Below are 25,438 nucleotides of genomic sequence, written 5' to 3' on the forward strand. Positions count from 1 at the left end.
AGAAAAATTTCAGCCCCTCGTGGATAGATCACACTCACCGACTGTGTTGACAAATGAGGCCATACCTCCTAAATCCCAAGCGGAAGGTAAGCTTAAATCAAATCATTTCTATTTGACCCTCATAGTAGGAGATAAGCTTTCACACAATTCTATGATAGATTCTGGTGCTAGCACCACCATCATACCTAAGAAAATTGTTGAGGTTTTGAATATCAAATATGAGCCTTTAAGTAAGGGTGTTATGCAACTAGATGGGAATAAGGTCTAGATCGTGGGTCTTATCAAAAGCCTTTCGTTGACGTTGTTTGTGTGTCCTAGTGTCGTCATACCTCAAGAAGTAGTAGTTATTGACATCCTGCCTATTTTTGGCCTTTGCCTTTCTCGAGACTTCACTGCCAAAATAGGAGGTTACCTATCCCTAGACTAGTCCCACCTTATCATTCAAACCGAGCGTGGTGCTAAACTCAAAATTCTTTCAGAACCCCTTCACACTGAGCACATAGCGGATCAGGCTATGCTCAATTTTGAGCCAACTCATACCTCCATCTCCAATGAAGAGAGGAAAATGGTAGAACTTCTCAAGGATAAGGAGGTGACTAGGGATATTCCACCAGACCAAGAGGTTTTTCTCAATAAATTCATAAATTCCGATCCATACTCCAACTATCATGCCACGGGTCTTGGTACTTATGGCATTTTTTATGAAGATCAAGTCATCCCGAAACTAACTAAAGAACCATTGAATAAAGAAGAGTTGTCTTCTACACTCTGGAGCGCACACTTTGATGGTGCAAGATGCAAAGTAGGTTTAGGGGCTAGGATTTGCCTCACTTCACTTTCGAGTGAACAGATTTTGAATTCTTTTCATCTGTAGTTTGCTTGCTCCAACAATGAAGTAGAATATGAAGGACTAATCCAAGGCTTAATCTTGGCAAAAAGGATGGGTATAAAGTAGTTTAAAGTTCTGGGTGATTCCGAGTTGTTCGTACACCAGGTCCGAGGAATATCTAGCACCAAACATGTCCGTATGAGATCCTACCACCATATGACATGGGATCTGATCGAAAGCTTTGATGCTTTCAACATCCAAAGGATTCCTCAAAAGACAAATGCAACTGTTGATCAGATGGCTAGTATTGGATCGCAATTTGATCCTACTATGGACCTGCTTGCTAATCCCCAGGCAGTCTGTGTGATCGTTTGGCCAGCTATTCCTCACAATGACACCCACAGGCAAGTTTTTGAGAGCGACGAGCAAATCGCTTTGTTCATTCAAAACTTGAGAGTTTTTTGATCAATTGCAACCTAAGGTAAAGGAAGCTTACGGAGATTAGATCATTCAACTGAAATCCAACAAGCTCCCAAATGGATTGATCACCCTAGAAAATTTGTTTGACCATGATGATGCCAAAAATGACAGGCGAAAACTTACAAGTAATAAGGGTGACTACGCCAAAATATCAGTAGGGAACAAGAGAATACTCAAGGTTGGAAAGAAAGTTCCCTCGCAAGACCGAGAGAGACTGGCTCAATATTGTAATGAATATGTGGGCATGCTAACATGTCCATATGAGGATTTGAAAGGGTACAATTGTAGCATCATTCAACATACCATTGAACTTGTCGATGGGGCCAAGCCACCCAGCAGAAGCAAAGACATATCAATATGAAAATTGAGTTCCTTATGGCTTAGGAATTCAAGAAGCTGATAGAATCAAAAGATCATCTATCCCATCAAGCATAGTACATGGGTATTTAATTTGTTGTCAGTCAGGAAAAAGAATGGAGATATCCGGCTTTGTGTAGATTTTCGAGACCTGAACCAAGAATCTTTAAAAGACCATTATCCTTTGCCACCAATGGAATAGTTGTTAAGCAAAGTAGCAGGGTCAAAGATATTCTCAATTTTGGATGGTTTCTCAGGTTACCACCAAGTATTGGTGAAGCCAAAAGATCAACATAAGACAACCAAATGGGAAACATTTGCTTATCAGAATATGCCTTTCGGGTTGTCAAATGTTGGTGCAACTTTTCAAAGAGCTATGGATCTGGCTTTCAAGGAGCTCATTAAAAAAATCATCCTCATATATTTGGATGGCTTGACTATGTTTTCAAAACACAAAGAAGATCACTTTGATCATCTTGAGCTAGTGTTCTAGAAGTGTCTGGAGTTTGGCATCTCATTAAACCCAAAGAAATGAATCTTTGGGGTCCCACAAGGAAAATTACTAGGGTATGTAGTGTCAAAGGAAGAAGTCTCCATCGATCCTATTCAAGTGAAGGAAATAAAGGAGCTTCCTCTTTCTGTCAACAAAAAGGGCGTCTAGTCCTTCCTAAGTAAGGTTAACTTCATTAGTCGCTCTATCTCAAACTTTGTTGGGATGGTGAGGCCTATCACTCTAATGCTTAAAAAGGAAATAAATTTTAAATGGACTTCTGAAGCTAAAGAGGCTTTCAAGAAGATCAAAGATGCCATCTCTTCAGCCCCTGTGCTATCCAACCCCGATATAACTAAAGATTTTATAATGTATGTTTTTTCTAGCCATTATAGCATCAATGTGGTTCTAACCCAGAAAGATGCAAACAAAAGAGGTGAACACCCCATAGCTTTCCATTCCAAAACTCTAAAGGAATATGAGGCTAAGTACAATTTTTTTGAAAAACAAGCTTTGGCCATTGTCAAAGGCCTAAAAAAGTTTAGGCATTTTATCGCCTGTAATAAGACTACTATGTATGTCGCCACCCTTCAATTAGAGAATATACCATGGAAGGCAACATTACAGAGAAGAGGGTGAACTGGATTACCAAAATCCTGGAATATGACATTGATGTCAAACTCACCAAGGTAATCCATGGAAAAGGTTTGTGTGAGTACATAGCCCAAGAGCTTGAACCCCAAGAAGTCGAGGTTGCTACAGGGGAAGTTGTAATGGTCACCTCCGAACCAACAGAAGCGTGTTGGATGGAGACTTAGACATATTTTATGAAAACTAAGATTTTTCCTGAAGGCCTCCCTCCCGAAAAGAGGAGATTTTACAGGATGCAGAACAGCAGCTTCTGCCTAGTGGATGGAGTACTTTTTAAGAGAAATTTTGATGGAGTCTTGCTCTGCTGCATGAACTAGGGCCAAGCTAGTAAGATTCTACATGAATTTCATTATGGTTCATCAGGAGGCCACTTTTCAGCACAAACCACCATCATTAAGATCACTCACGCTAGGTACTTTTGGCCCTCTATGTTTAAAGATGTGCACACCCTGGTAACAGAGTGCAAAGAATGCCAGTACTACATTGGCAGGTGCAGAAAGGTGGCAATGTCGCTCAGGCCCATAATGGCGGAGGAACCCTTTTCTCAGTAGGGTCTTGACTTCATAGGGATGATCAACCCCCCAAACTCAGCTAGACAAAAGTGGATCTGAACTGCGATTGACTACTTGACCAGATGGACTGAGGTTGTTCCCCTAAGGAATTCATCAGAGGCTGAAATATTAACATTTCTGGAAGATTTAGTGAGTCGATATAGTCCCCCAAAGACCATAATATCAGATAATGTGCTAGCATTCATAGGATCAAGAGTCACCCAGTTCGCTCTCAGTAGAGGTGTCTACCTAAAGACCTCCTCAAACTATTATCCACAGGGAAATGACCAAGCTGTGTCCACTAACAAGAATCTCATAAGGCTCATTAAAAGGATGGGCTCTGAGCACAAAAGGGAGTGGCATCACCACTTGAGGAGTGCTTTATGGGAAGATCGGATAGTACCCAAACAATTCCTAAAGAATTCTCCATACAAGTTGGTTTACGACAAGGATGCAAACCGTCAATAGGTGGTTTGATAATAAGAAAATTTCTGACCCGGGATTCAAACAAGGCAACCTTGTTTTGAAACACAATGAGAGGGCAGCCAAACCTGGTCAGCATGCCAAACTTGATGGTTTATGGGAGGGACCCTTCCATATTATAAATTGCAAAGTTTTCGATGCTTTTGAGCTCGAGGATATGCAAGGAGATTCTCTCAGAATCTCGGTCAACGGGTTCCACCTTAAACCTTTTCACTAGCAGCTTTATCCTAATGTACATAATGTAAATAGTATTTTTTCATGTGCCTTATTTATCTAATTATGTTTATTCATGCATTCTTGAAGTAAAAATGAATCACAAGATACACCTTGATCAAACAAAAATAAATCATTATATTATAAGTATCTTGTTACAATATATACATGAGGCCTGCGGCCTAGTTTTTAAGAAGAAGAAAAAAGACAAATCTTTCTGAAGACAGGATGGTACTATCTCAAGAATCTTCTTCATCTTCATCCTCATCCATCTCGAAATCAGAGTCAAAAGCTTCATCTTCGGCATCTTCTCCCTCCAACCACTCATGGCCAAAGTCATCTCCAGGCTCCGAAGCTATTGACACGAGCACCAAGTTGGATTGGGCATGTGGCGTCAAGATTCGTGAAAATATGTAGTCTTTGAATTCAATATACCATTTAGTGCCAACTGAAATGGGCACTATCAGATGGATCCGAAGGAGGAACTCCGCAGCAAGATCCGTTCGAAAGCGATGAGATGATAGCGACATGGTTTTCAGACTGCCTGTAAGCGGATGCCAGGTCACTTCCTCACCCAAGGTGATGAACTGCCGCAAATCTGAGGCCAGAGGCAAGCCTCTGAAAGGGACGTAATATGCCACCATGTCTTCTAATCCACGTAGATAATCTAGGGAGAAGAATGCTTTATCTAGCTCCAAGGTCAGGTAACTAGTCATCCTAGTATCTAGTAATGAAGCTACAAAACATGAGCAAATATCTGTGTTTACACGGTATTTGTCCACGTCAGCAATAAAATCCTTGCCAAGCACCCATTTGATGGAAGCAATGATCAGGGGATTTTTGCATCGTGTCATCCCTTATAGCCTCTGATCTGAAATATTACCTAAGAAAGCGACCTGTGCCCAACTATCGATGAGCCTGACGGGAGTATCCATTTCTTCAAGAAGCTTCGTTGTTGAGCTGGATACTGTGTAAAGGAATGTTTGAAAAGACATATTTATACTGGTGTAAGCAGGAAAAGCGGGTCGATAGAACTCAATATGCAAAAAATGGAGCTCTATGGATCCTTGCTCACACACCCACATGACTTCTTGGTGCAAGCTATTGAGTTATGAAGCATAACTCAGCTTCCCAAGGATGGTTTCATGGTTCTCTATCTTGCACGGTCCCTCAAACCAACGTTTTTGCTCTCAAATCACTGAGCAAAATGGTGTAGGGATGGCAAATGCAAGAACGAGGGATGCTTTTTTTGGTGATTTAGTATGAGATGCATCCTAAGCTATGCATGATTCTAGAAATGCAATAAACTAGATTATAAGATGACAAGGTTAGTATAAATACTATCCTAACATGATATATTAGTCTATGATTGAGCTAAATGATAAAGAAAGTATTCTAAACATGCATATTTAGACTAATTCCTAGTTAAAAGAGAGGCTAAATGATGAGCATAAATGATATATGAAAGCTTGAATGTATTTGAGCATAAGTATGATGCTAAAGACTTGGTTTTTTAAATGGAGGAATGAGAGCTCTATTTATAGCAAAAATAGGGCAATGGATGGTCACAATTGAAAGGTTTAATCAAGGGTTGAATTTGAAAGTTGGGAATCCATGTTTGCAATTGGCACCAATGAAATGGTGACAAATGTCAACATAAGACTAGTCAAGAAAAGGGGTTGGAGACATTAAATGCCTGAGAAGACCTCATGGTTATCTTAGGGGGTAAGGGTCAAGCTTAAGTTAAGATTACCCATTGGATTAAGCTTTTATCAAAGGATAAACTCTTGTGCAAATAATTAAGAGATAACCATGGTCAAAGAAATGAATGCTTGATGAGACCCTTGGGTTACATGGAGGTTGAGTTTAGAGAAAGTCTCTAATCATGCAAGGGGGTTGAGTTAACCATTAATGGTTTGTAAGAGAAAGTTGTTGGAGACTTGGAGCCTTTAATGGTTATTGAAGACTTTGAGGGTTTGAGAAGTGACTTCCCTTTGTTTAGGGATGTGACAAAGTTTAGAAGATGGGTTAGGTTAATTTAGAAGTGATTAGAAGAGTCTAGAAGGGGGGGTTAGGAATAGGGTTTAGGAAGCAAGTGGGAGATGTAGGATTTTGCAAGTGGATGGAGGGATAATAGGATTTTAATTGAATAAAATGAATTTCATTCAATTTGGTTGCAATTGGGGAAATCAAATAAATTAGATTTATTCAATTTAGGATAAACTATTTAATTAAATTTGAATTTAATTAAAAGTGGATAGAAGGGATTTAATTGAATAAAATGATTTATTCATTAAATGGTAAAAAGAAGTCTAGTGAATTTAATTTAAATAAATTGAGTAATTTACTTAATTTAAATAGAAGAATGTGGGTGATTCAATTAAATTAGATTTAATTAAATAGAGAAATGAACATAAAATATTCATTTAGGAATATGGTCATTTTTATACGTCTACATTTTGCCCCTCTTTGAAGTGACGTGTGTGCACATGTTATTTCAAAGAAAATGATGTGTTATCATGATTTATGATCAAATGAAATTTTATGTTGCTTTTATGATTTTCAAGTCGTGCCCCAGATTTGATTTGATGTGTGATGCCCCAGATTCGATATTTGATGGTGATGCCCCCTCGGGAGATGAATCAATATTTGGAAAATTTTGATTTGATTTGGTTATTTGTGTTTGGTGTGTATGATTTTGTCTATGTGAAATGTTTAAATTGATTCATCTCCCGATAAGTTACACGTTTTAGGGTATAAGGGAGACCGCGAGCAAATTACATGCCCATTTCCCTAACCCTAATTTCATTTTTCTCCTATAAAAGGGGAAAAGTGCTTTGATTTGATTCATTTGTGCATTGTTGACTTTGGAGAAAGAGATTGTGGAGAGAAGTCAAAATGCCCATTCCGTATTTCAGGCATCGTTTTGAGCGTGTTCGGAGGTACCGGAGACCTGCCACATATGGACCACCAGTAAGTCAACGTCATTGACCCTTTTTTGATTTTTGATTTTGTCATTTTTGGTCAGTTTTTTATTTTTGAAATCCGGTTTCATCGATTTAGCGCATAGAAGTCATAATTTAGCTCATACGATAATTTAGGTAGCGCATAGCATTTTAAGTTAGGGTTGCATCCGAAATAAATAGGGTAGCACATGAAAGTTTTAGGTTAGCGCATGGTGGTAGAATAGCACATGTTGAACATAGGGTAGCGCGTCAGGTCAACAGGGTAGCGCTTGAGTTAGACCTAGCGCATAGGGGTCACAGGGGTTTGCATGGGTAAGGGGATTTAGTGCGTAGGATAGACCTAGCGCATAGGGTCAAATAAGTAGCGCCAGCATGGTGTAGGTTAGCGCATAAATCGGTTTTAGCACATAGGGTAGGTTGGGTGGCGCATGGAGGAAAAAGGGAGAGCGTGTAGAGTCAGTCTAGCGCATAGGGTAAATAGATTAGCACGTGGAGAAAACAGCTTAGTGTATGGGTGTATTTTAGCGCATAGACAATTTGTTTTAGCGCATCAGGAAAAATTTTGTGAGATGGGGTGATTTTTGAATGAGAAAAATTGATAGGATAAGGCCATTTTTTGTCAGGATAGGTGTAATTTGTGCGTTGTTGTGTTTTGCTATCATGGTTTTTATTGATTTGTCCAATATGAGTGTGGATATAACTTGTTTTGATTTGCGATATTTCAAGTTATGCATAGATATTAATGTGTTGTTTTGATCAAAGTATGATTTGTTTTCGCACTGTGTTTCAAGTTCATTGTGTGGAGCCTGATTTGTGTTACAAGCTGATATGGGTTGGAAACTTGAGTTGTTTTACAAGCTGATATGGGTGGGAAACTTGAGTTGTTTTACAAGTTTATGTGATTTGGAGACTTGAGTTGTTTTACAAGTTTTGATATGGTTTTTTATAACTTGAGTTGTTTTACAAGCTGATATGAAATGATAGGATGTTGAACTTGATGTAGATGAGAAAATTGTTTCATGTTTTTGATGTGATTTTGATTTTGATATCTTTGTTTTGATTTGGAAACTGATATTGGACCTGTTTTGCTAGTTGACAGGAGTGATTGGGCGTGGTTCAGTCGCGTGAGCGATTTCCTAGGCCTTGGACTTTTATACCACGGTTGGCACAAGCCGACCTTGACATTATCGAGAGATGCGGTCTTACTTCCCTGTTGGATATGCCTCAGTTCACTGTGAACCGGGGTTTATTTACAGCGCTCGCAGAGAGGTGGCACAGTGACACAAACACCTTCCACTTTGCCATGGGTGAGATGACAGTCATGCTAGAGGACTGTTACAGGATTCTGCGCATACCAGTAGTAGGTTCACTACTACCTTATGAGCAGTCAGAGGAGGGTGGTACAAAAGCACTTCGCCGTATATTTCATGATGAGACAGTATGTGGATATGAGATCCCTTGGCAGGAGTTCCTGGACTTGGATTATGCACTGCTTCCATCAGTACTGGCAGGGTTTATAGGTGGCTTTCTATGTCCCGACTGTAGGTCGAAGGGATTATCTGTGGGATGGGGGCTGGTTTTAGAGGATATGGTGACACAGGGTCGCAAGTTTGCGTGGGGATCAGCTATGCTAGCCCATCTGTATAGGGATTTGCACGAGGTGGTATACCTGGGTTACGGTAGTTTTTCAGCTAGCATGACGCTCCTACAGGTATGGTGCTGGGAGCACATTCCGACAGCCAGGCCATTAGCAGATAGAGATAGGCCTGTTGGACGTGCCTATGCTTATGGTTACAGGGGTCTAGTTGTCCAGCGTAAGCTGGGAAAATTGGAGCATTGGAGGAGAGTGTTGGATGACATTGATATGGTCACTTGGCAACTGTATACAAGGTGCGAGGTATGGGCGGAGGATGGGCTGGAGATGCCCTCTATTTTCATGATGAGATACCTGATCAGGAGGACCCCATTCGTGATCGAGAGGTTCATGGTCACCAAAGTTTTGCGACAGTTTGGTCGACAGCAGGGTATACCTCAGGGGGCCTGCTTGTATGCACGTCGGAGGCAGGACATACTAGATTGGGGTCCGACTATTTATAGTGTGGCGGTTGTAGAGGAGTTTGTCAGCTTAGCGGGCCAGATATGGGATTATGCCCCAGAGATTTTGGATGTAGGCATGACAGATGATTTCGCCAGATTATTCATTGTGCGGGCAGTGGCGAGGATATCAGATCCAGAGGAGATGCGGCCTTCATTTGATGATGATGATGATGATGACGAGGGAGGTGGAGATAGAGGTTTGGTGAGAGCAGTTAGACGGGCGGTGATGGATAGAGGGAGAGGCAGGTTGGCCATTGGAGCAGGTGGAGAGGGGAGGGTGGGGGAGGTTCTAGCTGCAGTGGGGGGGGACTAACGAGGCGACATGGCTAGTTCAGAGGAGGAGGACGGATGTGCTCCCGCCTCCAGCACCGAGGACAGGCAAAGGGGGAGGGGATACCCCTACACAGGTACCCCTATGGTCCGGATCCCCACTCATGTTGAGGATGCACAAATTAGGACCTTACAAATGATGGTACAGCAGCTACAGGCACAGCTATTGACATATCAGCGGTAGATTGCGCAGTTGACCATTGAGCGAGACACAGAGATAGAGCGGCGGGGTCGAGTAGAGGAGCTTGTAGCGAGCGTGCGGAGAGCAGCGGTGGTGGTCCGATGAGAGACACCCTAAGAGAGCTATCTTTGAGAGCTCAGGAGGTGGAGTACTACCGTCATCACTATGAGGTTGCGGTACCCAGGGATCGCCGAGTACAGAGCTTTACATAGTCGAGATCCAGTCGATCTTGAGATACTGGGTCGCAGTCAGAGAGCCAAGGGGTGACATGGCCATCGAGACATGATCCCCCTGGAGATCTAGGGGTGGGGACTTCTGGAGCCAGACCATCTCTATCAGGGGATAGTCATACTTGAGAGACATTGTCTCCCTTGTATTGTTGATCATTGTATTCTTTGTACTGGGCACAGATACGACAGATTTTGTACATTTTGATCATTTTTGAGATATATATATACGGCATCATTGTCTTTGATCATGTGGTGTGCTATATGGATGTATGTTCTATGCGCTCTTTTCTTTATTTTATGATGATGCAATGCATAAATATATGATATAATGTATGATGCAGGATGTATGCTTTGATATGTTGTGAGATGTATCTTGAAAATGAGATGTATGACAATGATATGCTGTGAGATGTATCTTGAAAATGAGATGTATGATAATGATATGCTGTGAGATGTATCTTGAAAATGAGATGTATGATAATGATATGCTGTGAGATATATCTTGAAAATGAGATGTATGATAATGATATGCTGTGAGATGTATCTAGAAAATGAGATGGATGATAATCATATGCAACAAATTGTAAAATGATATGCAACTAATTGTAAAATGATATGCAGCTAATTATTTTTGGAGCATCCTCATTCTGTATTTGCCATCCTGATATAACCATATGTTATTTGCTTTCAAGATAAGTGTCATCATTGAGCTTTGATTTTGGGATATGTTAAAAATTTATATAAGCATAATGGTATAATTGAACCATAATGACCTAAGAAAAATTTACATGATGTTTGATTTTGCAAGATAGCACAAGCGTCAAGGTATAATTGAACCAGGACGACCAGAGTGCGGATTGCGTATAAACAGACAAGATTAAATCATTTGTATGCGTGAAGCAGAATCATACCTTCAGTGACATTCAATGTATCACATCTCGAGGCAAGTATTCACACAGTACAAATGATCGCCTCCCAGACAGAAGACTGAGAAAATATTGGAGTTTCCCCATTATCTCTAGCTTTGAAGCATTTTAGTGAGAAAAGGTAGAGAATCCAATAATTTAAAAAGTTCAAAATGCAAAAATAGTCAAGATTTTATGCGATAATGCAACATTTAGTACTTCAGAAAATCATCCATCTTTGGTATTTCTTGTGCGGCTTTGTTGTTGCTTTTGCGATGAAGTTTAGTTTTGTTCATTGGATGCTTTGATTTTGAGTTTTGGCTAATAGTTTTGATGTCTTGAATGTGTTGCAAATTTTGACGATCTATTGCCCTTAGCTGAGTGTTCCTCTTGACGTGAATATGTAGAGGGTTTTCCAAGCCATGGTGGAAGGTGGTAAGAGGATATATAGATGGACCAGGATAATGACTACGCTAAGTATGTCCTGAATGGATTTTTCCTAAGTGTTGGGTGATGGCCGATAGTGTTTTATGGTGAAGAGAAGAATGTGGATTTAGATAGAGGAGTCGTCCTCTCACAATAGCGCCTATTACCAGGTTTTCACCAGTTGCTTTTATTGTACCTTGTTATTTGCTTTTTCTGGGATTTTTTTTTTTTTTTTTGCTTGTTTTGGCTTTTTCCATGTATTAGACTTCTTTAGGTATAGTATTTCTTTAGGTGACTATTGTTAGTTGGTTCTTCGAGCACATCTCCTTCTGAAGTTGTTAGTTGATATGTGTCTAATCCATAAGCTGATATGATGACATAGGGACCTAACCAGTTAGGCTCAAATTTTCCTTTCTTTTCCCGATCTTGTTGGTTTTTAGGATTTTCTTTGAGTACCAGGTCGCCAATTTTGAAGATTCGAGGAATGACTTTGTGGTTATAGCTGCTGCACATGCGCTGCTGATATGCTTTGAGATGAGTGTACGCATGCTGACGTCTTTCATCTAATAGTTCAAGTTCTTGCAGTTGGTTAACTCGATACTCTTCATCTGGGATTAAATCTTTCAAAGAGACTCTGAGAGATGGGATTTCTACCTCCAGAGGTAAAATGGCTTCTGATCCATATACCAATGAGTATGGTGTTGCTCCTGTAGGCGTGCGGATGCTGGTTCTGTATGCCCAAAGTGCTGGATTAAGTTGTACGTGCCAATCTTTGCCTGCATCATTCACTGTTTTCTTTAAGATTTTTAGTATTGTCTTGTTAGATGCTTCGGCTTGACCATTTCCTTGTGGGTAGTATGGTGTAGAGAACCGATGTTGGATTTTGAATTTTTCACATAGTTCTTGTACATCTTGGTTATTGAAAGGTCGTATATTATCCGTGATGATTGAACTTGGAATACCATATCTACAGATCAGATAATTTAAGATAAAAGAGGTAATTTGTTTCCCAGTTACTGTGGTCATGTGAACTGCTTCTATCCATTTGGTAAAGTATTTTGTTGCAGTTATAATGAACTTGTATCCATTTGAAGATGAAGGATGAATTTTGCTGACTAAGTCTAGTCCCCACTGACAAAAGGGCCATGATGTTGTAAATGGTTGCAGTTCCTGTGCTGGTGCATGTATCAGATTGCCATGGATCTGGCATTTAGGACATTTCTTGGCGAAGTGGTAAGAATATTTCTCCATTGTAGGCCAGTAGTATCCCATCCTTAGAAGCTTTTTAGCAAGAGTAGTCCCACTTGAATGTGTTCCACAAATACCTTCGTGAAGCTCGTGTAAAGAAGAATCATAATCATTACGATCAAGGCAACGAAGAAGAGTACCATCTAGACCTCGATGGTACAAAGTATCAGCGGTAAGGGTATAATGGGCAGCTTGCCAGATAAAATTTCATTTCTAGTTACAGGATTGGTCAATGGGTAAGATATTGTTCTTAAGGTAGTCATATATTGGTCCATATAACAGAAAATCTGAACTAGTCAAGGCATAGATAACATGGGATTCAGAGTGGTCATAGGCTGGGGAGAACAGTTGCTCTACCAGGAACTCATAACGACTCTGTTGCTCTGGAATTTGTAGTAATGAAGCGATAGTAGCCATGGCATCGGCTACTTTGTTGTTCAACCTTGGTATCTGCTCGAAGGTAATGTGTACAAAATATTGCTTGAAGTCATCCACCATTCGTTTGTAGGGTAGTAGCTTGTCATCCTTTATTTGATAGTCGTTGTTGACCTGATTGACGACTAGTTGTGAATCTCCGTAGACCATTAACTCTGTGATTTTCCATTCTACGACCATTTTGATACCTATAACCAATGCCTCATATTCAGCCACATTATTCGTGCATGGGAACCTAAGCCTATATGATCTTGGTATAGTGTGTCCCTCAGGAGTGATGAAAATAATGCCAGCACCTGAACCATGTTGGGTGTAGGATCCATCAAAGTAGAGAGTCCATTTTTTGGTAGAAAGAGCAAGAACGTCCCTGTCTGGAAATTCAATCTCCATAGTTTGTTTTCCTGGTAGCGGTGCTTCAGCAAGCTGACCTGCAATTGCTTGTCCTTTGATGGCTTGTCTTTCTGTGTATTGGATGTCTAATTCACTGAGAATCATGACCCATTTAACCAATCGTCCAGTAAGAGCTGCTTTGCTGAATAGATATTTGAGAGGATCAATTTTTGCTACTAGCTTAATGGTGTGTGCTAGCATATAATGTCGAAACTTCTGAGATGCGAAGACCACTATTAGGCAATCCTTTTCAATGAATGTATAGTTGAGTTCATAGCCAATCAATGTCCTACTGATGTAGTAGATGGCTCATTCCTTTCCTTGTTGATCTTCTTGTGCCAATAGTGCCCCCAGCGATATATCTGTTGTTGAGATATATAGGATAAGTGGCTTTCCTGCAACTGGTGGTACTAGAACTGGTGCATTCATCAGGTACTGTTTGATTTGATAAAAAGATTCTGCACACTTGGTCTCCCATCTGAATGGTACATTTTTGTGTAGTAAATGATTGAATGGTAGACTTTTATCGGCTAGTTGAGCGATGAATCGCCTAATTGATTGGAGTCGTCCTTGTAGAGATCTGAGTTGACTGATATTCTTTGGTGGTGGCATCTCCATAATGTCTTGTACCTTTGCTGGATCTACTTCAATACCTTTAGCTGAGACTATGTACCCTAGTAACTTGCCTGATGTAACCCCGAAGACACACTTCTTAGGGTTGAGCCTGACTTGGAATTTTTCCAATCGATCAAAAATCTTGTCCAGGATGTCGAGATGTTCTGCTCTAGTGAAGGATTTAGCTAGTAAATCATCCACATAATCTTCCATAAATGTGTGCATCATGTCATGAAAGATTGTTCTCATTGTCCTTTGATAAGTAGCCCCTGCATTCTTTAAGCCAAAAGGCATAACATTCCAACAGTACGTTCCCCAAGGACAGGTGAATGCGGTTTTATCTTGATCTTCCGGGGCTATTTTGATTTGATTATAGCCTGAGAAACCGTCCATTAGTGAGAGCATTGCATGGCCCACTGTGAGGTCTACAATTATGTCGATACTGGGTAGAGGAAAGTCATCTTTTAGACAGGCTTTGTTGATATCTCTAAAATCAGTGCAGATTCTGATACTGTCGTCTGGTTTTGATACTAGTACTATATTGGAAATCCATTCTACATAGTCAATGGGTCAGATGAATCTGACATCTAATAGTTTCTTCAGTTTAGTTTTAACCATGAGTGCCACCTGTGGATTCATCTTTCATAGCTTTTGTTTGACTAGTTTAACTCCTAGAGAGATGGACAAGTGATGTATGATTAAGTGTGGATCTACTCTGGGCATATCGGCATATGACCAAGCAAAGTTAATTTGTTGTTCTTTAAAGAAAATGATAAATGTTGATCTTTCCTCCTCTGTCAGAGATTCTGCAAGGTGTATGTTTTTTACTGTTGTGGTACCAATGTTGATTGATTGAGTGGGCTCAATCAATATGGGTGATCGCTCATGAAAGTGTTCAAGAAGAGTGTCAAGTCTCCCATCTTTAGGTGCCTTAAAAAGGTTTTTGCCCTCAGATGCATCCTTTATTTTTACTTTTTTGTGATCTAGAGCTGCCATTGACTGGTTTTCAGCATCAGATCTTTTACTTGGTTCATTTTTGCGACTGAGAGACTTGGCACTACCAGGATTGTAGACGTCGTTACTTTGTTTACTGGTAGAGCCTGTTTCTGGATTAACGGTACATAGGTAATGGATAATAGATTCATCATCTAGGAAAATTGGTATATCATGGATTTCAGGTTCATCCCAGTTTATGAGGTTAGGAAAGACAAGTGGCGAGGAATTGTTTGGTGGATCAAGTTCTGCTACTGTAAGTGTCAAGACAGAGGTTTCATCATGATTGTTCTTGGTTTTAAAGAAGTCCAGGATTTCATCGAGGTCTTCAATGGTATTATCTTCCGTATAGACTTGTTCATAATGTTTTTGTTCGCTTTCCTTGGTGTCATAGATGTTCTGTGGTCCAAATTCAAGAGGTCTATCTTCTGCGTTATGCTCTTCCTGAGAAAGGGGTATGGTGCCAGTGTTATTAGGGATATCTGTAGTGGCATTTGAGTAGGTACCCTTTTCATATTCATTGGAATCAGTCTCGGAGGCATCATCCCAGATTCTATGCTTGTTTTGGCTTTTTTCGTGCATTAGACTTCTTTAGGTATAGTATTTCTTTAGGTGACTGTTGTTAGTTGGTTCTTCGAGCACATCTCCTTCTGAAGTTATTAGCTGATATGCGCCTAATCCATAGGCTGATATGATGACACAGGGACCTAACCAGTTAGGCTCAAATTTTCCTTTCTTTTCCCAATCTTGTTGGTTTTTAGGATTTTCTTTGAGTACCAGGTTGCCAATTTTGAAGATTCGAGGAATGACTTTGTGGTTATAGCTGCTGCACATGCGTTGCTGATATGCTTTGAGATGAGTGTACGCATGCTGACGTCTTTCATCTAATAGTTCAAGTTCTTGCAGTTGGTTAACTCGATACTCTTCATCTGGGATTAAACCTTTCAAAGAGACTTTGAGAGATGGGATTTCTACCTCCAGAGGTAAAATGGCTTCTAATCCATATACTAATGAGTATGGTGTTGCTCCTGTAGGCATGCGGATGTTGGTTCTGTATGCCCAAAGTGCTGCATTAAGTTGTATGTGCCAATCTTTGCTTGCATCATTCACTGTTTTCTTTAGGATTTTTAGTATTGTCTTGTTAGATGCTTCGGCTTGACCATTTCCCTGTGGGTAGTATGGTGTAGAGAACCGATATTGGATTTTGAATTTTTCACATAGTTCTTGTACATCTTGGTTATTGAAAGGTTGTCTATTATCCGTGATGATTGAACTTGGAATACCATATCTGCAGATCAGATAATTTAGGATAAAAGAAGCAATTTGTTTCTCAGTTACCGTGGTCATGGGAACTACTTCTATCCATTTGGTAAAGTATTCTGTTGCAATTATGATGAACTTGTGTCCATTTGAAGATGAAGGATGAATTTTGCCGACTAAGTCTAGTCCCCACTGACAAAAGGGCCATGATGTTGTAAATGGCTACAGTTCTTGTGTTGGTGCATGTATCAGATTGCCAAGGATCTGGCATTTAGGACATTTCTTGGCGAAGTGGTAAGAATCTTTCTCCATTGTAGGCCAGTAGTATCCCATCCTTAGAAGCTTTTTAGCAAGAGTAGTCCCACTTGAATGTGTTCCACAAATACCTTCATGAAGCTCGTGTAAAGAAGAATCAGAATCATTACGATCAAGGCAACGAAGAAGAGTACCATCTAGACCTCGACAGTACAAAGTATCAGCGGTAAGGGTATAACGAGCAGCTTGCCAGACAAAACTTCATTTCTGGTTACGGGATTGGTCAATGGGTAAGATATTGTTCTTAAGGCAGTCATATATTGGTCCATATAACGGAGAATCTGAACCAGTCAAGGCATAGATAACATGGGATTCAAAGTGGTCATAGGCTGGGGAGAACAGTTGCTCTACCAGGAACTCGTAACAACTCTATTGCTCTAGAATTTGTAGTAATGAAGCGATAGTATCCATGGCATCGACTACTTTGTTGTTCAACCTTGGTATCTGCTCAAAGGTGATGTGTACAAAATATTGCTTGAAGTCATCCACCATTCGTTTGTAGGGTAGTAGCTTGTCATCCTTTGTTTGATAGTCATTGTTGACTTGATTGATGACTAGTTGTGAATCTCTATAGACCATTAACTCTGTGATTTTCCATTCTACGACCATTTTGATACCTATAACCAATGCCTCATATTCAGCCACATTATTCGTGCATGGGAAACTAAGCCTATATGATCTTGGTATAGTGTGTCCCTCAGGAGTGATGAAAAGAATGCCAGCACCTGAACCGTGTTGGGTGTAGGATCCATCAAAGTAGAGAGTCCATTTTTTGGTAGAAAGAGAAAGAACGTCCCTGTCTGGAAATTCAATCTCCATAGTTTGTTTTCCTGGTAGTGGTGCTTCAGCCAGCTGATCTACAATTGCTTGTCCTTTGATGGCTTGTCTTTCTGTGTATTGGATGTTGAATTCACTGAGAATCATGACCCATTTATCCAATCATCCAGTAAAAGCTACTTTGCTGAGTAGATATTTGAGAGGATCAATTTTTGCTACTAGCTTAATGGTGTGTGCTAGCATATAATGTCGAAACTTCTGAGATGCGAAGACCACTATTAGGCAATCCTTTTCAATGAATGTATAGTTGAGTTCATAGCCAGTCAATGTCCTACTAATGTAGTAGATGGCTCATTCCTTTCCTTGTTGATCTTCTTGTGCCAATAGTGCCCCCAGCGATATATCTGTTGTTGAGATATATAGGATAAGTGGCTTTCCTGCGACTGGTGGTACTAGAACTGGTGCATTCATCAGGTACTGTTTGATTTGATAAAAAGATTCTGCACACTTGGTCTCCCATCTGAATGGTACATTTTTGTGTAGTAAATGATTGAATGGTAGACTTTTATCGGCTAGTTGAGCAATGAATCGCCTAATTGATTGGAGCCGTCCTTGTAGAGATCTGAGTTGACTGATATTCTTTGGTGGTGGCATCTCCATAATGGCTTGTACCTTTGCTGGATCTACTTCAATACCTTTAGCTGAGACTATGTACCCTAGTAACTTGCCTGATGTAACCCCGAAGACACACTTCTTAGGGTTGAGCTTGACTTGGAATTTTTCCAATCGATCAAAAATCTTGTCCAGGATGTCGAGATGTTCTGCTCTAGTGAAGGATTTAGCTAGTAAATCGTCCACATAATCTTCCATAAATGTGTGCATCATGTCATGAAAGATTGTTCTCATTGTCCTTTGATAAGTAGCCCCTGCACTCTTTAAGCCAAAAGGCATAACATTCCAACAGTACGTTCCCCAAGGACAGGTGAATGCGGTTTTATCTTGATCTTCTGGGGCTATTTTGATTTGATTATAGCCTGAGAAACCGTCCATTAGTGAGAGCATTGCATGGCCCACTGTGAGGTCTACAATTATGTCGATACTGGGTAGAGGAAAGTCGTCTTTTAGACAGGCTTTATTGATATCTCTAAAATCAGTGCAGATTCTGATACTGTCGTCTGGTTTTGATACTGGTACTATATTGGAAATCCATTCTACATAGTCAATGGGTCAGATGAATCTGACATCTAATAGTTTCTTCAGTTTAGTTTTAACCATGAGTGCCACCTGTGGATTCATCTTTCATAGCTTTTGTTTGACTAGTTTAACTCCTGGAGAGATGGACAAGTGATGTATGATTAAGTGTGGATCTACTCTGGGCATATCGGCATATGACCAAGCAAAGTTAATTTGTTGTTCTTTAAATAAAATGATAAATGTTGATCTTTCCTCCTCTGTCAGAGATTCTGCAAGGTGTATGCTTTTTACTGCTGTGGTACCAATGTTGATTGATTGAGTGGGCTCAATCAATATGGGTGATCGCTCATGAAAGTGTTCAGGAAGAGTGTCAAGTCTCCCATCTTTAGGTGCCTTAAAAAGGTTTTCACCCTGAGATGCATCCTTTATTTTTACTTTTTTGTGATCTAGAGCTGCCATTGACTGGTTTTCAGCATCAGATCTTTTACTTGGTTCATTTTTGCGACTGAGAGACTTGGCACTCCCAGGATTGTAGATGTCATTACCTTGTTTACTGGTAGAGCCTGTTTCTGGATTAACAGTACATAGGTAATGGATAATAGATTTATCATCTAGGAAAATTGGTATATCATGGATTTCAGGTTCATCCCAGTTTATGAGGTCAGGAAAGACAAGTGGCAAGGAATCATTTGGTGGATCAAGTTCTGCTACTGTAAGTGTCAAGACAGAGGTTTCATCGTGATTGTTCTTGGTTTTAAAGAAGTCCAGGATTTCATCGAGGTCTTCGATGGTATTATCTTCCGTATAGACTTGTTCATAATGTTTCTATTCGCTTTCCTTGGTGTCATAGATGTTCTGTGGTCCAAATTCAAGAGGTCTATCTTCTGCGTTATGCTCTTCCTGAGAAAGGGGTATGGTGCCAGTGTTATTAGGGATATCTGTAGTAGCATTTGAGTAGGTACCCCATTCATATTCATTGGAATTAGTCTCGGAGGCATCATCCCAGATTCTATCAGTGCTATAAATTGGTATGTTGTATGGTGAAAACAAATCTTTGATAATGGATACGATTTTGATAGTTTTTGTTGATTCGGTGTGAGATCCTGCTTCTACTTTCTGTATTTGTTCATAGATTGTGCCTCCTTGGGGAGAAATAATGGTATCCTGAGATGATTTTATTTGTTCTTGAAATAGTGGATCTTGAATATGAGCTACTGCTGCAGATATGGCCTTCTTGTGGCTTAGAAGCTTTTCCTAATGTAACTTATGTTCTTGATGTTCCCATGCTTTGCAGATTGTTTCTGCTGACTCAAATAGTGCTCCTACCAGGATTCTTCTTTGTACTTCTTCTTTACTTTCCATTGAGATTTCACAGTTATGCATGGCGGCTTTCTTAATAGGAAAGTGAGCTTACAACCCAATCCTGTTTTGTCTCTACTGGGCTGTGAAGGAAGATCTATGGGTTCAGTGACTCCTTCTTTGTGTTTCCCAATAGGTCCTTTACCATCATATCCCATTTGTTGCATGATTAAGTATCCTTTTCCATACAGGTGTGTTGGTAGAACAATATCCAGAGTAGCTGCTCTTTTATCTTCTTCCTCATCTTTGTATAACCAGCTAAGAATGTCCTTATCTTCTGATTCATGTGCTAGAGTGCCCAATTGGATGAAGGTACCATCAAATTTGGTGATGGGTTGAGTTACTAGATGTGTTGATATAGTAGCAATCCATGAGATCTGGGTGATGTCGGTAATTTGGCCAAACATAGGGGTTCCAAAGAGTATTCTCCCATGCCTTGGTCTTTGATTTGCATTTGCTGTTTGAAAGCTCCAAATAATGAGTTGAGCTTTGTCATTTATAGATCTGATGTTGAAGATCGCTGCTTTTCTCTATTATGAGGAACTAAACTGTCTTGGGCTGCCTCCATTGCGTTGCAATGTTGAAATGGATTGTGATCAGCAGATATGGAGATTTCTTGTCTGTCATAAGTAAATTTGACACACTGGTGATACGTAGAAGGCACTGCTTGCATTTCATGTATCCAGGGTCGCCCTAACAAGATATTGTAGGTGAGATCTATGTCTAAGACCTGACACATAGTATCCTTTTGCACTGGTCCCACTTGAATGGGTAACATCACAGTACCTTTAGAGGACCTTTCCTCATCATCATATGCCTTTATGGTAATCTTTTTATGGGGATCAATAGACTCTTCTGAGAAGCCTAATGCACGGATAAGCTTTAAAGTACATATATTAAGTCCAGCTCCTCCATCTATTAAGACTCTTTTTACTCAGTGTTTGTAAACGATGACTTCAATATGGAGAAGAGTGTTATGTGGATGACTCAAGGAAGCATTATCCTGCTCTGAGAAGGTGAGATTATGAGGTCCTGTCATATGGGCGACCATGGCTTGAAATCAGTCCGTATCCAAATTTTGAGGTACATTGGTTTCCAATAGTGCTTGTTCCAATATGTCTTTGTGTTTCGGTGATAGTTTCAGCAATTCTAGTATAGATATCTGAGCTAGTGTTTTGCGTAGTTGGCTAACCAAGTCATATTGGATCTTTGGTGTAGTAGTTGTAGGCACAGTATGTCCTTTTAAGACATATTTCTGAGTTCGGGTTGTCACATTGACAGATTCATTATCACGCTGATCTCGGATGGTGATGACATTTACTTGATGATCTTCAGCTGATATGTGATTTATGGTGTTATTGTAGATATGGTTGATACAAGCTCTGTGTGTATCATTTGAGGTTGAAGCTCCATCTTTGTTGTAATTTGGAAGAGGATTTTTAAAGGCTCCGTGATCACCATTTGTTTTGAGACCATCTACCATTAAGTCACCTCGATCAATCATGTCTTGCACAATGTTTTTCAATCTCATGCAATCATTCGTTCGATGACCCTTGTTACGATGGAAATCACAATAGTGTGAATCATTCCACCAAGGTGGTTTGATTTGGGGTTCATAGTTGCTGATTGCAGGCAAGGAGAGAATTTTGTTTGCCAAAAGTTCTTTGAATGCTGATTCTAGTGATTGCCCCAGTGGTGTGAAGACACTCTTTTGGAAATTGTTCGTGTTGTCGCGTGAATTGTTATTAGGTCCTGGATTCATGTTTTTGCTTTGAGTATCGTTGGTGTTGTTTGTGTTGAGTTGTCCTTGATTGGTGTTTGGTGCATATGTGTTAGCATTTGGATTAGCACTTTTAGGATTTTTCATAGCTTGAGGATTTCCTGATAATGCAAGCACTGGTTGCTTAGATTTGGGATCATGTGATTCATTGTTGCCTTCGTTTTTGTTTTGAGTCTAGAATCGAGACTTGTCCAAGTTGCTATTGTTCTGGTTATTGTAGTTTGATGAGTTTGTTCCTTCTTTGAAGAATTTGAGCGTTCCCTTTTTGACACATGCTTCCTCGACTTGAATGTCATTTTCAATCAATTTAGAGAAAGATGGTATGCATTGGAGTTTGAGCCTATAACTCATTTCACCATTCAAGTTGTCGATGAAGATTTCCATTTTCTCCTTTTCAGGAATATCTCGAGGATATCGTGATACCATACTCCGCCAGCGTTGAAGGAATATCATGAATGTTTCGTTGTTCTTTTGTTTGGTGTTGCAGACGTCTAGCATTGTTATGGCATGTTGGATGTTATAGGAGTATTGTGTTATGAACTTGTTAACCAATTCATCAAATGATCTGACAGGTGGTGTAATTTTGGATAACCATTCCATTGTTTGCCCTCCCAAGCTTCTTGGGAATAACCTCATCAGATAGGTGTCATCATGAGAAAACTCAAGACTCATGGTACAGAATTCTCTAACATGATCACGGGGATCACTTTTTCCATCGTATTTGTCAAATTTAGGCACATCTGAGTTTGGAGGAAAAGGGATCATGTGTAATCTCCTGTCAAAAGGATAAGGACAGATTTCGTTTAAAGAGTACCGTGTTGTTGTCCCTTGTTGCATGTCCTGCATTTGCCTTTGTAACATTTGCATTTGTTGAGTAAGGGTAGCCAAAGGTACATTGTTTTGTCGAGGGAATAGTTCTTCCCTTGCATTGATCCTAGGTTAAAGCGATGTTTGGAACGGTATGTTTTGTTCGGGGAGGTATTGTCTGGGTGTATGTTGCTATGGTATGTTTTGATCTGGGATGTTTTGCATTGGTGTATGTTGTTCTGGTATGTTCTGATTTGGGATGTTTTGCTCAGGGTCTCGGATTTCCCTTTCTCGTTGTTGTTCTTGATATTCGTAATGTTGAGGGTGTGTCCTAAACACATCTACATCAAGGTTTTCAAGGAGTTTTACTCCTTTACTTGTGAGCATGAGCAAATATTTTTCTTTGTCATTTTCCATGAGCCTTTCTACAAGCTTTTGGAATGAAGCGCTTTCCTGACATTCCTGAAGAAGCTCTTCAAAAATTTCAGTATCCTCTAGGTGTGGACCCTCAAAAGGATTTGACAACCTTCGATTCATACTAGACTCCACATGTGTCTCGCTCTATTGGTTTTGTTGAGAGCGAGTAACAGGCATTTTAGTAGAAACTTTCAGTGATGAAGGGGACAAAATCCTCTTCAATGTGTTGCTCGGGGGTTGGAGGTTCTGGCTAGGATATGTTATAAGTGATACACTCGTCGAGTAAGAATGTCGGGTTGATCTTTCCTCCGCGGTTTATGATTTGATTAAAAGTGGACTTTTGACAATATGCCCTTGTTTTTAAAGGATCTTTGTCAAATTCGTTGGATTTGTTTTGGATATAACATTTGACGTGATGAAGGAATACCCGATGAGATTTGAAGAGTTGATGATTGATGTATAAAAACTTATTTCTCTTTATGAATTTGGAAAAACTAGGTTGTTGTTTCTTCAACGTGATATTACGATAAAGGTTCTTTCTTCTCAAAATATGGGGATTAGTCATGCATGAGTGATCAATGGTTTCCTTTGATTTGTTTGGATTCAGTTGATCTTGTTTTGAAAAATTTAAGTCTTACTCTATCAAAATGAAGGTTTAGATGCCCCTTCACGACAAAGCGTGTCAAATGATATGGATAAAAAGCCTCCCGATATGGAGACTTGATTTGACAACCTAAAATTGTTTAAAACAAGTGTTTTTGAGATGAAATCCACAAGATGGTAAAGGATTCTATTGATACTTATGATGAGGTTTCCGGATTATGATAAGATAGATATGTTTTACTGTGAGATCAGTTTCGGATTTTTACAATGTTTGTTTTGACACAAACTTATCTCAAGAAATAGCTTTTAAAGGTTTGTTTTCGCTACTCCTCTTTGATGGGAATTGATGCTAATGAAAAGAGGCTTCTGAAAATGTTTTCAAAAATTTTAAAATTCCTCACTGTTTTGCCCCCTGTCTATATGTTTTTGGTCATGCACTAAAACAGGGATGAAGTGCGCTACCAAAATTACTCCATGCACTAAAAGAATGACCACACACGCTAGGCTGCCCCCAAACACGTGCCAAAAGTTTTGACTATTCAAAATTTGTTTTCTACCTATTTGAATAGTTACGTGCTAATCTGGGTTTGTGACACGCTAACTATTAAACCTGATGCGCTAATGTTTGGTTGCTACGCGCTAAGCTGATGCTTCCACGCGCTAGACTATTTCTCTAATGTGCTAAATGTTTTAACACTGTTTTGGTTTTGGGATAAAATGCGACTGTTTGGAACAAACGTGCTAACTGGATGGTTTGATGCGCTAATAGAAATACCCCACGCGCTAAGGAGTTATCCCCACGCGCTAATCTGCCCTGATTTTTCCTTTAGTTGGTTTTTCTGCAATTTTTGGGTTTGATTGTGAGTTTTTCAGCTTTGATGGATGATTTTCTGAAGTAATAAATGTAAGCACAGCACAAAAAGTACAACCATTTTGCTTAATCTAACAAAAAGTGTATGTTCTGTGAGGATGTGTTCAAATCCCCAATGTTTTAACAGGTTTGGATACGAATAATACACTTCAGAAAGACTCTTTATTAAAAGGTCATAAATAACATCATAGCCCACTAGTCTCGATACTCTGTCAGCTCAAACAGTCATGTCACCCCCTAGAGGGTGCCCATTTTTTTGCCTTTTGTCAGAAATTAACTCAAAGTGAATTGCTTCACAATTGAGTAATTATCTTGGGAGATATATGGTGAGTAATCTTGGGGGCGGATTCTTCCCCACCCTTGCACTATGATGTTATAAATGTCTGGTTACTGACTCGGTTCAAAGTTTCTATTTCTATGGCTCGTAATCAGGCTTCTTGTTCAGTCGTCAGTGATAAACTCCCTCGGGAGGCTTCCCAACCTTTAGAACAAAGGCTTTACGTATCTCAAGGATACTGGGGGAAGGCTAATCGCTGTGTGCAACCGTTGAAAAGGACTTTCGTCACTTTTCATTTTTGATTATAGTGGGTTGGAATACTTGGCGTCAAAGTCGTTCCCCACTTAGGTCGTTCCCTTCACACCGGCCATAAACGGCTTTAAGAGTTGATTTCAACTCCTTGGGAAGGCAGGCCTGCTAAAGGATGTAAATGCTTGAAGGAAAGAAAGCTTTTTAAGAGAGGTCTGGTTTTTTGATCACCCAGTTAAGGGGAGAGCATATACCTTCCACTTTCGATACAAGGCAATCAAAGTTCTTTTTAAGCCTTCAATTAAGTGATTTGCTAACCTCTACTTGGAGATGTTGCTCCAAGAAAAGCATGGTGTTCCTTTTAGTTCTTCAAAGCAATGATTATTTAATCTAGTGAAAGAATCTGGTCAACAAAGCAAAATTATCGATGTGGTCAACAAAAGAAAATCAGAAAAGGAGAATAACTTCCCTCTTTTGATTTTGAACAAAACTTCGTAAGTGAGGTTCTTTCCTTGGCAAAAAAAAAAAAATTTAAAAAGAATACTTTTATACACCAAAGGATGGTGAGGTTCTTTTTAGAGCTATGTTTGCAAAAAGAAAGGTTTGCGTTGTTCTTTTTAGATCCTAAAGTAAAGGTTTTCTCCTATGAAAGCAAGAAA

This window comes from Cryptomeria japonica, chromosome 3 (genome assembly GCF_030272615.1).
Source record: "Cryptomeria japonica chromosome 3, Sugi_1.0, whole genome shotgun sequence".
Classification (NCBI taxonomy): Eukaryota; Viridiplantae; Streptophyta; class Pinopsida; order Cupressales; family Cupressaceae; genus Cryptomeria; species Cryptomeria japonica.